Here is a 16530-nt window from a genome sequence, read left to right on the forward strand (position 1 = left end):
TGTCCATTGAAGACATTTGGTTAAACAATATATATGCTTTGTATATTCTCACAACACCAATAGTCATGGTACAATGCTTACAAGATCCATAGTTGAAGAGAAGCTATGTGAAGCTTCTAGAACCATGGACCTATAGTTAATTTAGTATTATTGCATCCATGTTACTTATGAAAGTGGAAATTTCACATAGATAAGTAGGGAAACCAAAATTGAAAGCCAAACTTAACATAGAAAAGTAAAGCACGCCTCAACTATATTCTCATTAAACACTATGAATTCAAATATCTTTGACGGGGCATATCTTAGAGCTCGTGCAAGATATGGATGAGATTCTAGTTCCTACAGGACTGTGTTGTAGAGACCTACAATAACCTCTCTCACTTTTTGGAGATCGCATTCCATTTTCATTCTACAATGCCATCTCGGGTGATGTTGAAACTTGCAGTGTTGGCGAGTACAAAGTTGCCAACTGCCAAATCTCTCTCATCTTTCGTCGTGGGATCAAACTGTCTACTCCATTAGCTCCGGGTGGCTGGGTAAACCCTATCCCCAACCTTGTCTTGTCCCCTTTAGTGCTCGAACGTTCTCAGGCACGCTGAACCAGAATGTCCCTAAGGGTCACTAAATGCCACAGGGCTGCAATCTTTGACGGGGCATATCTCAGAGCTCATACGAGATATGGATGAGATTCCAATTCCTATAGGACCATGTTATAGAGACCTACAATAACCTCTCTCACTTTTTGGAGATTACATTTCATTTTCATTCTACAATGCCATCTCGGGTGATGCTGAAACTTGCAGTGTTGGCCAGTACAAAGTTGCCAACTGCCAAATCTCTCTCATCTTTTGTCGTGGGATCAAACTGTCTACTCCATTAGCTCCAGGTGGCCGGGTAAACCCTATTCCCAACCTTGTCTTGTCCCCTTCAGTGCTCGAACATTCTCAGGCATGCTGAACCAGAATGTCCCTATGGGTCACTAAATGCCACAGGGCTGCAATCTTTGATAGGGCATATCTCAGAGCTCGTGCGAGATATGGATGAGATTCTAGTTCCTAAAGGACCGTGTTATAGAGACCTACAATAACCTCTCTCACTTTTTGGAGATCACATTCAATTTTCATTCTACAATGCCATCTCGGGTGATGCTGAAACTTGCAGTGTTGGCCAGTACAAAGTTGCCAACTGCCAAATCTCTCTCATCTTTCGTTGTGGGATCAAACTGTCTGCTCCATTAGCTTCAGGTGGTCGGGTAAACCCTATCCCCAACCTCGTCTTGTCACCTTCAGTTCTCGAACATTCTCAAGCACGATGAACCGAAATGTCCCTAAGGGTCACTAAATGCCACAGGGCTGCAATCTTTGACGGGGTATATCTCAAAGCTCGTGCGAGATATGGATGAGATTCTAGTTCCTACAAGACCATGTTACAAAGACCTACAATAACCTCTCTCACTTTTTGGAGATCACATTCCATTTTCATTCTACAACGCCATCTCGGGTGATGCTGAAACTTACAGTGTTGGCCAGTACAAAGTTGCCAACTGCCAAATCTCTCTCATCTTTCGTCGTGGGATCAAATTGTCTGCTCCATTAGCTTTGAGTGGCCGGGTAAACCCTATCCCCAACCTCATCTTGTCTCCTTTAGTTCTCGAACGTTCTCAGGAACACTGAACCGAAATGTCCCTAAGGGTCACTAAATGCCACATGGCTGCAATCTTTGACGGGGCATATATCGGAGCTCCTATGAGATATGGATGAGATTCTAATTCCTACAAGATTGTGTTGCAGAGATCTACAATAACCTCTCTCACTTTTTGGAGATCACATTTTGTTTTCATTCTACAATGCCATCTCGGGTGATGTTGAAACTTGCAGTATTGGCCAGTACAAATTTGCCAACTGCCAAATCTCTCTCATCTTTTATTGTGGGATCAAACTGTCTGCTCCATTAGCTCTAGGTGGCCGGGTAAACCCTATCCCCAACCTTGTCTTGCCCCCTTCAGTGCTCAAACATTCTCAGGCACGCTGAACTGGAATGTCCCTAAGGGTCACTGAATCCCACAGGGCTGTAATCTTTGACGGGGCATATCTCGGAGCTCGTGTGAGATATAGATGAGATTCTAGTTCCTACAGGACCGTGTTGTAGAGACCTACAATAAACTCTCTCACTTTTTGGAGATTGCATTCCATTTTCATTCTACAATGCCATCTCGGGTGATGTTGAAACTTGCAGTGTTGGCCAGTACAAAGTTGCCAACTGCCAAATCTCTCTCATCTTTCGTTGTGGGATCAAACTGTCTGCTCCATTAGCTCCGAGTGGCCGGGTAAACCCTATCCCCAACCTTGTCTTGTCCCCTTCAGTGCTCGAACATTCTCAGGCATACTGAACTAGAATGTCCCTAAGGGTCATTAAATCCCACAGGACTACAATCTTTGACGGGGCATATCTCGGAGCTCGTGTGAGATATGGATGAGATTCTAGTTCCTACAGGACCGTGTTGCAGAGACCTACAATAAACTCTCTCACTTTTTGGAGATCACATTCCATTTTCATTCTACAATGCCATCTCGGGTGATGTTGAAACTTGCAGTGTTGGCCAGTACAAAGTTGCCAGCTGCCAAATCTCTCTCATCTTTCATCGTGGGATCAAACTGTCTGCTCCATTAGCTCTGGGTGGCCGGGTAAACCCTATCCCCAACCTCGTCTTGTCCCCTTCAGTGCTCAAACGTTCTCAGGCACACTGAACCGAAATGTCCCTAAGGGTCACTAAATGCCACATGGCTACAATCTTTGACGGGGCATATCTCGGAGCTCGTGCAAGATATGGATGAGATTATAGTTCCTATAGGACCATGTTGCAGAGACCTACAATAACCTCTCTCTCTTTTTGGAGATCACATTCCATTTTCATTCTATAATGCCATCTCGGGTGATGCTGAAACTTGCAGTGTTGGCCAGTACAAAGTTGCCAATTGCCAAATCTCTCTCATCTTTCATCGTGGGATCAAACTGTCTGCTCCATTAGCTCTGGGTGGCTGGGTAAACCCTATCCCCAACCTCATCTTCTCCCCTTCAGTGCTCAAACATTCTTAGGCACGCTCAATCGGAATGTCCCTAAGGGTCACTAAATGCCACAGGGCTGCAATCTTTGATGGGGCATATCTCGAAGCTCATGCGAGATATGGATGAGATTCTAGTTCCTACAAGACCGTGTTGCAGATACCTACAATAACCTCTCTCTCTTTTTGGAGATCACATTTCATTTTCATTCTACAATGCCATCTTGGGTGATATTGAAACTTGCAATGTTGGCTAGTACAAAGTTGCCAATTACCAAATCTCTCTCATCTTTCGTCGTGGGATCAAACTGTCTGCTCCATTAGCTCCAGGTGGCCAGGTAAACCCTATCCCCAACCTTATCTTGTCCCTTTCAGTGCTCAAACGTTCTCAGGCACGCTGAACCAGAATGTCCCTAAGGGTCACTAAATGCCACAGGGCTACAATCTTTGACGGGGCATATCTCGGAGCTCGTGTGAGATATGGATGAGATTCCAGTTCCTACAGGACCATGTTGTAGAGACCTACAATAAGCTCTCTCACTTTTTGGAGATCCCATTTTTTTTTCATTCTACAATGCCATCTCAGGTGATGCGTATCTTAATTATATTGTTGGAAAGCGTATCTAGCATGTCATTTTTGGAAAGACAAATCATGGAACTTGGTAAATGTTTCATAAGTTAATGAAATGTATTACTACCAGATTATGTAAACTTAGGATTATATGATCTCCAAGAGTTTGGTTATGTTCTTTAGCGCACCTTGGACGCAAGGTATTGTGTAGCTTCTACTCCCTCTTTGTGAGTAATGTTAGTCACTTTGTATATGTAAATTGGTTTTCAATTGGGTATGTTATTTTCAACCTTAATGGTGATGAAGGATTATCTTGAATCAGCTTGTAACTATCTAGCCACTAGATTTTTTGTGATTCCATCAAATGTGGGTTTTGTTCGTATTTTTTTTTTTTGTTGTGCTCTTGACCTTTGAGGCTTTGAATTTAAACTTGTGCACTTTGGTTTTTGAAATTTTATGTTCTTGAGGTGGCTAGGAGGTATGTTCTATGTTGCTAGTTATGTGTTGTGATGTTCTCTATCAGGTTCAATGTGAAACATTGATATAATGTATAAGGGACTAGATTGCGAAGAACATACCATTCTCCTTTTTGTAATACAATATTTATTATGTTTTAATTAAACTCACTTCTAAATCCTATCTTCCACTTGGACCCATTCCTCTTTTGGCAATCCTTGAGATTGCCAATTCTTATTAATTCGAGTAGAGACAAGATGAACCAGATTAATACAGTGACCTATAGATTGAAGGAGGATGATTAAGAAATGGTCTACCAGAGATCAGCTAAGGATAAGGATAGCATAGTAAGAAAATGATTATTTATCTGGTGGATATAAGTCTTTTATATAACAAACCATTTATATGCATAGTAAAAGAACTGAATATAGATTTGAGACATATTAATCACCTGAAGTCTGATCATCTTTACAAGTATGCAACTTTTGTTTCACTATTTCATGTGGGTTTATTGAACTTTCTTTATGAGGTCATTTACAGATGGGATGTTCAAATGTTGAGTTCCTATGGGCTGTCAATACTTTGACTATACTTTAAGTCAACGATTATCAATATGGGGAAAAATGGAACTCGTTGTATTTTGAAGTACTGAGAAGATGGCCTTGCCCTTCCCCAGGAGTTTCAGAAATGGGAGACATTAGGTAAGAGAGTGAAAATGTCACTATCGCTTCAACGCACATGACACAATTGGAAATGCAAATTTTGATGGTAATCATTTTGTGATAAGGGAGAGACTAGGGATGATCATTGTTACTATCTCTTTAGTAGTGGATTTTTGTTTTTTCTTGAATTTGGTGGTGGGGGATTAGTGGTAATTCTCCTTGGATATTCCTTCTTATGATGTTAGTGACAAGTGTTGCTCTTTGAAAACACTTGTACAATATTTTTTAAATTATTAGATAAAAACAAAGAATTGTAAGTATTAAACATGATTAGCCTTTAGTTCCTAGAAGATCTTTATTTCCCCATCAATGCATTTAGAAAGTTAAGTTTTAAGAAGATCATAAATAGAAAAAATTAGAGAAGCAATTTAAACATTTATATTGATTGGAAACATGTGAGTCTTGAGTTTCCTCTGCCTTTTAAAGAATGTTCCTTAGCTAGCATACCTAATTCCACATTCCATAAGAGTGTCATTGCACTAAAGATTTAGGAAACCAATTGCTCTAAGATAAAGCTTCCCAGTCAATAATAATCTAGCCTATTGAGGTACATAATACTTCTCAATTAAAATTGTGTTAATTTAGTATTAATTTTGTAATTAACTACAATTTTAGTATCTGTGTACAGGGGGTGACTGAGAAAAATATTTGAGGTCCAATTTGAAAATATATTTGTAAGGATCTTGACCAAGGTTCACAACTTTGATGATTAATACATTCATTCAGGCTAGAACCTCACTACAAAAAAATAATATATAAAAAAGGTAGTGAATAACTTCATGTCTAGACCCAAATCAACCAATGAAAGTCAAATCAACATAATGTGGAACAACAATATATGCATTGAGTGGGTTGTCATAGAAAAGCTTCAGAATAAAATTCATGTCTAGAATTAAAAGACCTTAAAGAAAATTTATGCTTGTAACACAAATGGCCATTCAAAATTGAATATGATTACAATATGTGAAATAGCATTACGAGAACTTGTAATGCTCTTGTGAACATCGTGTTAATTCTTGTAAGAATCCCTAAGATGCTTGTTATACTCAAAATTTTGTTGAAATTGAATTAATTTTTATCCTGTCAGTTAATTGGCTTAGGGTGATATATGCTTCTTGGATGGAATAATGAGTTTGTGATTAACTTTGTATTAAGATTCATAGCATCTTCTAGTTATTTGCAAAGGAAATTTATAAATTAAGCTAATGTCATATGGCTTGCTTGAGAAAGATGTCCGTGTTCTTATTGATGGGTACTAATGACTATCCACATTTAGTTCTTCAATATCCTATTTGACAAGCTTTCCATAGACATTTCTTTGCCATACTAAGTATTTTTGAAAACATATTTGAGTAGAAGCACTATAGTAGATACTACATGATGTTTTAACAAATAAAGTAATGGGTTAAAGACTATTATTTCCAAGGTATTATGTCATAGTATTTTAATTGTAATGATCTTAGACTAATGATATTCTTGAAGGTAACTTTGACATGCAGCAAGAAAGACAACCTACAGCCAAGGCTATATTGTGCCTACAACCAAAGCCATAAATGCTCATAGCCAAAGCCACTAGTGCACATAGCCAAAGCCATGGATGCTTATAGCCAAAGTTACGAGTGTTCATAGCCAAAGCCATGAGTACATGAAGTCGATGATCACAATTGTTTACAACTATTCACCAGAAACAACTTCTTCGCAGTTTTTGAGAAATACTAATAAAGCAAAAAATAACATCTACTAGTTGGTAGACATAATGGCAACTCTCTAGCAATTGAATTTAATTTCATACATGCACATATCTAATTTAATGTCATACGCGAACATATCTAATTTAACGTCATACATGAACAAACATATAATATAAAATGATAACCAATAATGTCATATACATTAACAAACACATAATATATTATGATAACCAATAATGTCGTATATGAACAAACATATCATATATTAACCAATAATGTCATACATCAAATAAATGTCATACATCAAATATAGAATGTCATATGTACATCAAATGTATGTCGAATATGTCTCTCTGATGCCTATATATATACATGGGGAAGGAAACAAGTCTCTATATATATGTATTGAATATCTCAATTACATCTTTTCCTTCCCACGAGGGAAAGGAAACAAGTCTCTCGACGTCCTCTGCCGTCGTGTGGAGGGAGACAATGGAGATGACAAGGCCCTCCTGACATGCTCACTTGACCTCTTGTTGAGGCTCTTCCCCAGGTCCAACTGATACAAAGAAAGTAGATATGAATCAATATTTATTATACGTTGAAATCAAATATATGTACACACAAAATCAATTATTTTCTTACCGCCAACAAATAGTCACTCTGTAAGTCCACCTCAAATGCTTGTGGATGATCAGGCATGAAAAGACCCTACAAAAATTCAATAAATATAATCACTTATAAATAAAATTAGAAAATTTGAGATTAACTATTATAAACAACAACTAAAACAAAGAAAATTCTTTCATACCTCCGTCAGTGGCTGTGAGCTAGCCACAACTGCGGCCACTCCACTATCAATAGACTGTTGCAGATGAGGAGGTGTGTTCGAAATCATGAGCTACATGTCATACAATACACATTATATCTAACATGAAACATGGAATAAATATAATCAAATGAATTGAATTAACATGAAACAACTGTACCTGTGTGAAGCTCGTATGATGTCTCTGCTCTGTGTCTGTGGTAAAGGTTGAGGGTCCTGTGGAGAACTGATGCACATGCATAATTTTTTTTGTCAATCCTTAATATGATTACGTAATAAATATATGTATTAATTAAAATGATTAAATTGATACATACCTCAGCACTCGTTGAAGGGACAAAAAATGGGCCTGGAGGATTGCTGCTAGGCCCAACAACACTTTGACCCTAAATTTTGAACAATGTTAATAAATGCTAATTAATTAATCATTCACTATACCTATGAAATGTGATCAAATTAGTAATTTACCTGTGTGTCAATGCCAAATGTCTCGTTCAGGAACTCATCGGTGAAAAACCCATCATCCGCACCATCTCCGGCATGAGTGCCAAATTTGCGTAGGGATCCGCATGAAGTGCACATGTGACCACAACGCATAGAAGCCTCCCCCTCAACTAATGGGCTTGTGGAATGGATGAGGGTCTGCGTCAAAGCATTAATGGTCCCTAGAGTGCTGGCCTCTACATGTTCCTTCACAACTAAAGGAATAATCACATGCTCGTGCTGTAGATGGACCACAGGTGCCCTAACTACATTAGAGTCATGACGTGCTCTTGGCCTCTCAAATGATGACCCCCCACCTCTACCCTGGGAGTCTAACATATCAAAATAATTGGGGATCTCCCCAAGGACAAACTCACAATATAATTTCTTCAAAAAATACATGGGGACCTCATGATTGTTGCAAAGAGGGGCATCAAAAACCATCCACCATCTATCCCAAAAATTATTTCTAATAGCATCGTGTATGCACCAATGGATGGGGAATCATTTAGTACCCTCTCTAACAGTATTTGGCTAACCGAGTTTTCTAAATAATGCACATATACTACCTTTTGATATTTCTTTTTTTTTAAACATCTTCATATGAAAATTTATTTGCATAAAATCTTTTTTGTTCATCCCTCTTAGCTTGCCAAATATCTAACTGACCACTAACTGAGGCCATTTGAGTGTTAATGGATTCGAGGGATGATGCCAATTGAGCCCTCATTGGATTGGTTTGTCCAGATTCTTTCAACTGAGCAATGAGTCTTTCTAATTTAGTTTTGCCTCTCTGTATTTCATTTCTTATATTTTCTTGTAGGCCTGGCAAAGGTCTTGCAATTGGTTCGGGTTGTGGAATTTGTTGTTCTTCTTGAGGAGGGTTTTGATTTTGAGGTTCTTGAGGGTTTTGTGGATTTCCCGGTTGATTATGGACATTTCCTGATAAAAAATCAATTGAAATCCAACTAAATAAACAAATCTAAATGAAATTTGTAAAAACCCTACAAAAGAATATCAAAAACCAATAAAACAATATGGAAAACATATTAAACAATGCAAAGTTATGTTTATGTCACTTACCTCGTTGTCGTGGGTGTGCTCGTTGTCTTGGATTTTGTCGGTGAGGAGGCATTTTGGCAAATGGTGGTGAATTTTTGCTGTCAAACCCGCGTACGCGCTGTTGGAGAGCCAAAAAAAAAATGAAAATGATGGGCCATGGGTCTGTAGCCCATCATATAACTTTTTGGACATCAGAATAGCGCATACGCACTATGGCTTGGGTGACCCAAGCCATAGCGCATACGTGCTATAGTGCGTACGTGCTATTGAAAATTAGAAAAAAAAAAAACTTGTCATCTTTTTGGCACCACAACTCGGTGCATATGCCCTAAACAATAATACAAAACACCCCTCATAATGCAAAAAATCGAACACCAGCTGCTAGAAGGAATGCATATACAAGAAGAGAGAAAAAAAGGTTTAGTTTGAGAATCACATGCACCTTTGAAAACTATTGATGAAAATAACAAAGAAACTAGATAGTGCTCAAGAACAGCTTTTTGACGCTTTTGTCGGATCATAAAATGGAGCTAAAATGAGCAAGTTATGCCCTCCAAAAAATAGAAATCATCGTCTAACATCAAGCAAAAAAAACAAGTACCAAATTGGAAAAAAATACAAGAAATACCTTCACAATCATGTCCATCTTGGAATCATCTTTCTAGTGATATTTTGTTTTCCAAAAAATGATACTAAATGATCAAGTTAGAGCCAAAAAATTGAGAGGGCCTCCAGAAAGAAAAAAAAAATGCAAACCCCCCAAAAATGAAAAATGGGCTAAAGATTAAGCCCTCGGTCCCCCATGTGACTGTAGGTTGGGTGGTGGAGGCCGAGTGAGGCGTGGGTGGTGCGCAGACAATGGTGGCAACGTCTTGGCGACACGGGGGCAATGTATGGGTGGAGATGGGTGAGGTGGCACACGAGCGAGAAACACCGATGACGATGGCACAGGGGCAACGCACTGGTTGTGCTTTAAAAAAAATCCACCTTAGAATGGGTGTCGAGGACCGTATGACCCTAGTAGGCAAAAAAAATTTGCCTCACATTTTCCTAGTGTCCAAAATCGATAAATTTTATATGAAAATAGGGGTTTGGACATCCTCTGAATCCAACCGTGATGTCCGTTTGGACTCAAAGAGCTTCAATTTTTAGAGAACCCCCTATTTAAACAAAAATACAAAAAAATAACCAGAGCTGATATAACAAACCCTCATTCCCACTTTCTTAAAAAATTGAATGAGCTACAACAAATCCAACTTTGATACCATGAAGAATTTGAGAAATACAAATCCACAAATCTGAAGATCACTTGCATGCAAGAACTTGCCACAAAGAAGAAAAAAAAAGAGAAGGCAAGGGTTTGACTTTGAAAGAGAATATATTATCAGACTGAAGGAATGAATGAAATTTACAATTGATCAATCCTTATAGAAGGAGCTCGTAAAACCTAAAAGGGAACTCTAAGAGATAAATGACATTTAATAATTAATATTTAATTATTAAATAGAAATGCAAGTGCATAAAGTGAAATCTTAAGAAGGGAGTAAAGGTAATTTAATAAATAAAATTAAATTAACCCCTTACTCTAACATTATGCATTATAAACTTGGGGCTTGTCCTAAGTATATAGTTATTTCAAGTATTTAATGTATGTTGCCAAGTCGATTTGTGGCTTGAGGATTTATTTAATATGTGTATTTATTTAATGTAATTTTCTAGGTTGACCTGTGGCTTGGTGTAATATAAACAAAGGGTCTTGTGAAGTTTAGATTCATCATTTTCAGCATGGAGTTCAACATGGAGGGTTGTGAGAGTGAAGTTTAGTAGAGCTAGTAGCTAAGTGTGGGCTTGGGAAACATGAAGGTTGCTAGGTGGCTTGCAAACACAAGTTTAAACTCTTCTTGGAGTTTACTACCAGATTGTGGGTCTGGACTAGCTAGGAGCTAGATCTTGCAAGATTTGGCAAAACTATTATTTTAATTGTTGATGTATTTGGTCGTAAATCGAAAGGCCTTACAACAGGGCATGTTGGATGTAAATATTATGATTCTATTATGAGATTTGGTGTTGTTTTGGATCTAAATCTCCGTGTTATTGGTTATATTCCACTATGTGGGTAATTGCTAGGGGCTAGAATATAACCTTTGAGGATTCTCTTATGTTGTACTGCGTTAGAACATCACATGCCTTATTTTAAAAATTTTCCAACATCCTTTGCTATTGTTCCTTATCTACACATTGAAAAGGAGTTCAAACAATTTTTCGATTATATAGATATTATTTTGAATGATTTATTTGATCTTTTTGCACTTTAACATTCTTCTCAACTTTAAATTTATGTTGTGAGAATCTACTATATGTTAAGTAAAGCACAATATTTGTATACAATTGATTGATAAACCATGTGAATAATATCAAGTGTATCACATTCACTTTTTATATTAAACGTCTAATTCTTATTTATTACTACATTTGACAATTAAATAAGATAACCTTATTACTTGAACCATGTTGTAGGAATCCACCATAGGTTTATTAATACATAATATTTGTATTCCATTCATCAACATACCATGTGAGTAGTACGAATGCTATAAAATTGACTTTTTTCTCAAACTTCCAATTTTAATTTATCACCTCATTTAAAAAGAAAGAAAGAAAACCTTTCTAGTTGAACCAACTTTGATTATATGTATAATATTATATTTCAGCAATCTAGTTATTACATTTTCCCTTATGCCATGTTAATATCAATTTTAATGTTAAATCTAGAATCTCGATGTTTGCAAGAAAATTGAAAATGAAGAGTCACAACTGCTTGACTTCTTAAATCACTACAAATGCATATTTATCCAATTAGGAAAAAGATACAAGAATAACCATTCTCATTTTTAAAATTTATTATGGTGGGGAATATTTTCTCATGTATAGTTATAGATAATTTTTATTTTTTGGAAACTACACTCTCTAATATGTGTGCACTCTAGCTAGCTTATGAAACCTTGTAGAATGATTTCTTGTCTTTTATAATCCATTTAAATGGAGTTACACCTACCATCAATTTTACAACACTTCTCATCAATTTGGGAAAATGAGAATTTATTATCTTAAATATTTTATAACACTTCATCATTCTCATATTTCTCGCAATGTGCACATGTGGGCTTCTCCTTTTTAGTTGATTCCTTGTCAGAGGAAGATGATTCAAGTTATGTCCATGCCTTGTTTTTTCTTTCCTTTTCTTTCTATTAAGTACTCCCTACTTCTTTTTGTACCTTAGGCTCACTAGTAATCAATGCTTGTCAGTTGGATGCCTAGATGATACCCATTTGAATTAGATTTACTTCCTCTTGGATTAGAAGACTTGAAAACACATCAAAAGTAGGATCAATATATGAAACTCCCATAGAAACCCTATAGGTATGAACGATAGAAACAAATATAGAGTGCTTAGGGCCAAGCTTGGATAACACATTTAGAATTAGATGTATATCTTCCTTAGTTATCTTGCAATCCATTAGCCATGTCCTTAGTTTTTAAATCTTGGAGATGTAGTCTTAGATGTTGTTGATACTTTTTGGATCGACATTCATCAAATCATTATTAATCTAATAACCCTTAATTGTTAATCTTGTTAGTTTTACCATACAAGGTTTCAAGAGCATCCCAAGCCTCATTAGGTGTCTTGAATAATTCAAGATAAAATTATAAACCAAAAGAGACTAGTGAACAAATGTAACCAAGAGATTTCTCATGATTGACCTCCCATGCTTAAAGAACATTAGCATCAGTAGGTGTGGGAATAGGTTTGTTTACACATCTATTGCAACCTTTTGTCCCTTAGGTAATTCCATATTTTTTTTTTCTCATGACATAATTAAATGGAGTTAGTAGTTCAATTTGTGATTTGCCCATTGTAGTAAGATACTACAAAAAATAATCAATGCAATTAGAACACTGCAAGATCACCCCCTCCTCCCCAAATTCACTAGATCAAGAATCACCACCCAAATAATTTGGAAACTTTATAGTTTAGTGCATTTACAGAGCTTTTTCCAAGTTACAATGCTTATTAGGTGTAAAATGACTAAACTTACAATCTATGATACAAAATGAGCTAGAGATATAATTGGCTAAAAAAGACCAATGTAAGTGTGTAGTGCTCTTGATTGACTTTTTGATGATATCTCATTTAAAAAAATGTAGCACCGAGGTGAAAGTTATGGCCAAATGAAGAAGAACATGATTTAAACTTGTAATAGTTGGCTAAAATATTTTGGCCAAAACTATTATAAACATTTTGATACTTTACTCTTTGCATGTTTCAGTGTTAATACTTGCATATTCCTATGTGAAATGTTAGTAAGATACACTATATTGTACTAGATTTTGTCTCCCATACTATTTCTAGATTGCCAAGTACATCACGTAGGGCTTGAAGCCCTTCATTTCACAGCGAGTTCTACGAAATCTTCTATTTCATGGTTAGGTAGACAAATGATGAATCTCATTCTCGTCTCGAGGTTAACAAACAAAAAGAAGTCCACAACTATAAGAGACAAAATGTTATACAATATTATTCAAAATATTTTGTTAAATGTAATCAGCCTAATGGTCATATTTGATGTACTATTCTCTTAATTGAGATGAACATGTAAATTTTAAACACATGTACATTTTTCTCACTATGGAATGGAAACTTTCAATAACTCTAAGAAATATATTATTAAATCTATATCTTCTCTCCTTCAATGTTAGTTGTCCATTTTATATTAGTATACCAATCCTCCATTCCTCCATTTGAAAATCTATGATTTTGAACCTTTCTCTATCATCTACCATCACCTCAACTTGTGAGCATCCTTATATTAATATTTTTCTTATATAATTACCGAGGTTGTGTTGCTTGAAGAGAAGTCCACATCTAGCTAAGTCAATAATCAAGTGAAAGTGGTGCCTCACTTTAGTCTAATTTTGGATAGAGAGAAGATATAAGCATTTGGTTTATCTTTGCATTCTAGAGGATTCATGAAATAACCAATGTATTTGTAAAAGTATAAATTGAATAAAAAACACATTAAAATTGAATAGAACAATGGAAATTAGAAATACAATAGAAAAATGATAAAAATAATGAATTGCTGTAAAATAATTTCAAACTAATAGATTGTAGATTTGAAATGGAATAAAATGTGTAAATGACAAAATATACATTTTTAAAATTGATTCTATATTTTTAAATATAAATTAATTCTTGTTAAGAATCATATAGATTTTGAAATTCCTTAAACATGACAAAATAAATAATACACATTTTAAAACATAACAAAATGAATAATACAAATTTCAAAGCTTGATAACTCAATCTTGTTGATTAATTATGAAACCTGAAATCTAATAATGATTAAGTTGGACATCACATGGTTATCATATCTGGAATAGGACAATATATAAACGAACAATTTATCTCTCTCATAGATCTTCCCTTATAATCTACAACTCAAATATTTGATAATCAATTTGTTATTCAGAAATTAAGAGTTTCGACAATCCATCTGGTATACTTCTGCACATAAGTGCGCATGGGTTCGAACCCCATTGCCAGCATCCTATTCCGGCACTTTCTTGGATGATTTTGTCAGGTAAACAAACAGCCTTTTACAACTGCTTAAAACGTCTTTCAATCTAGTGTAGTGGTATCATAGTAAAGGAAATGAAATCAGAAAGAGCTGTAAATGACGTGCTTTAATTTTAAGTTTGAATCACCTACAGAGGTACAAGGGAAAAAAAAAGGCAAGCTACTAGGTCTCTGCTTCTAATGGTTTTCCAAACTAAAATCCAAATACTTATTGTTTTAGATTACTTTGGCAGTTAGTTATGCTTTTAAGGAAAAGCAGAGAGAATGGAATGCCACCAGGGCGAGGCCATTAGATTTGGGTAAAAATGGGTCCGGCGGAAGAAAATGTGAAAACAAAACTTCTCGCAGAAATTGGAGACTGTAGAGACGTGATTCTGTGGGTCAGAGAGAGAAATTGCGCATCCGGGGAATCGAACCCCGGTCAGTACCGTGGGAGGGTACTATGATACCACTACACTAGATGCGCTAATGACAAAATTTCAAAACTCCAATGCTGGCTATGGGGTTCGAACCCATGCGCACTTATGTGCAGAAGATCTTAAGTCTTCCCCCTTAACCTCTCGGGCAAACCAGCTCATACTTTGACATTTCAACTTTTAGATGATCAGTGTAGAATCACGACAATAAATTCAGTACAAAATAGGAATGATTTTCAAATTATGCTGCTTCTCACCAAATCACTGTATGTCTTTGGCACTTCATACTACAACTCTGATTTCTCCCTGAGCTTCCGATGTTCACCTATCTGTCATAAGCTTTCACAAGTAAATGTAGCTGGATGTGCAATAACAACAATTAAATGGATTTGTTTTTAGTATGTGAGTTTGAATTTTAAATTTCTAAGGAAAATTTTGTGCACAAGTGACAAAAAGCAAGAATGTTCCCAAAATTAGAATTATTGAAAAACATTTTCTCAGCAGCAACAAAAGGAATTTCTTTTACTTTGTGCAACAGCATTATATTTGTGTTAAAAAATGTGCAGTCAGAAGTGATTACTCTTGACGTTCCCTGAAGCTCTTAGTGATGAGATCGTAAAAGCTGTATGGTGTTTGGGTGCAGCTTCAAATGATGCAAATGGGTTTGTAATCACTATCTTGTTTATTTTGCGAGATAGTGCAGTTTTTTGATTCAATTAAGTGAAAGATTTTAACGTCAATGTTTTTCATTCTGATGATCTGAGTGTGATTTGAATGTTGATGTAAAAATCTTTCACACAACAAAATCCAGAAACTATATTATCTTTATTAGATAGATTGTAGAAATCTCCTCTCATTAATTTTTTAAAATATGTTTTCAGATTTTAAAGTAATTCTAAAATATCTAGACTTTCTCAGCTTTGCACATTTATACTCTTAACACCGACATCTTCTCTTTGCATCTTTCAACTCTGTAAATTCTGTAAATAGGGGAGGAATAGAAAAAATGAAGAATACAAATAAACTTTGACACAAACACTCTATCTTTCATTGATTCATAAAACCATTACAAATCGCCTCCACTATGAAGTCTTTACAATCATTACTGTAATGGCACACTTCTATTGTGCAGCCTAATAAACTCAATAAACTAAGATCACCATATAGAAATGATATCTCCTGAAAATAGCTGACTCTATCTGTTTACATATCATGCATTCATGTATCTCACAATCATGCACAATACAATTTCTTTTATTGATAGATTTCTACATGCCCAAAGACAACTGATGTCTATGCATGCCAACATGCTTTATTTAAAATCCCTAACTCTCTAAGAACGAGTTATGCTCAACCAAATGAATACTCTGGTGAAAACTATAAAATAAATAATGCATAACCAATTAAAATAATGTAACTCTTGTTGATAGAACAATGGTGGAATTGGAGTTGACGGTGACTCCAACATCACTATTCTACAAACTCTAACAATGACATCTTGAAACCTTTTTCAGACCCCTAAATCTCCATCTCTTCCCACATTGTCATGTGTTTGTTATTAGTATATGAAATCTTCTTCTGTCTCTTTTCATACTATACT

General features: G+C 35.9%; 2 non-coding genes across 2 annotated transcripts; both read right to left on the reverse strand.

The window, feature by feature from the left end:
- Positions 1-14909: 14909 nt before the first annotated feature.
- Positions 14910-14980, reverse strand: TRNAG-CCC (transfer RNA glycine (anticodon CCC)). The gene has a single exon. It is a non-coding gene; the product is annotated as a tRNA-Gly (tRNA).
- A 25-nt stretch (positions 14981-15005) lies between these two features.
- Positions 15006-15088, reverse strand: TRNAL-UAA (transfer RNA leucine (anticodon UAA)). Its single transcript has one exon. It is a non-coding gene; the product is annotated as a tRNA-Leu (tRNA).
- Positions 15089-16530: the final 1442 nt, after the last annotated feature.

This window comes from Cupressus sempervirens, chromosome 3, assembly GCF_028749045.1.
Source record: "Cupressus sempervirens isolate cs-2001-9-10 chromosome 3, ASM2874904v1, whole genome shotgun sequence".
In the NCBI taxonomy this organism is placed as follows: Eukaryota; Viridiplantae; Streptophyta; class Pinopsida; order Cupressales; family Cupressaceae; genus Cupressus; species Cupressus sempervirens.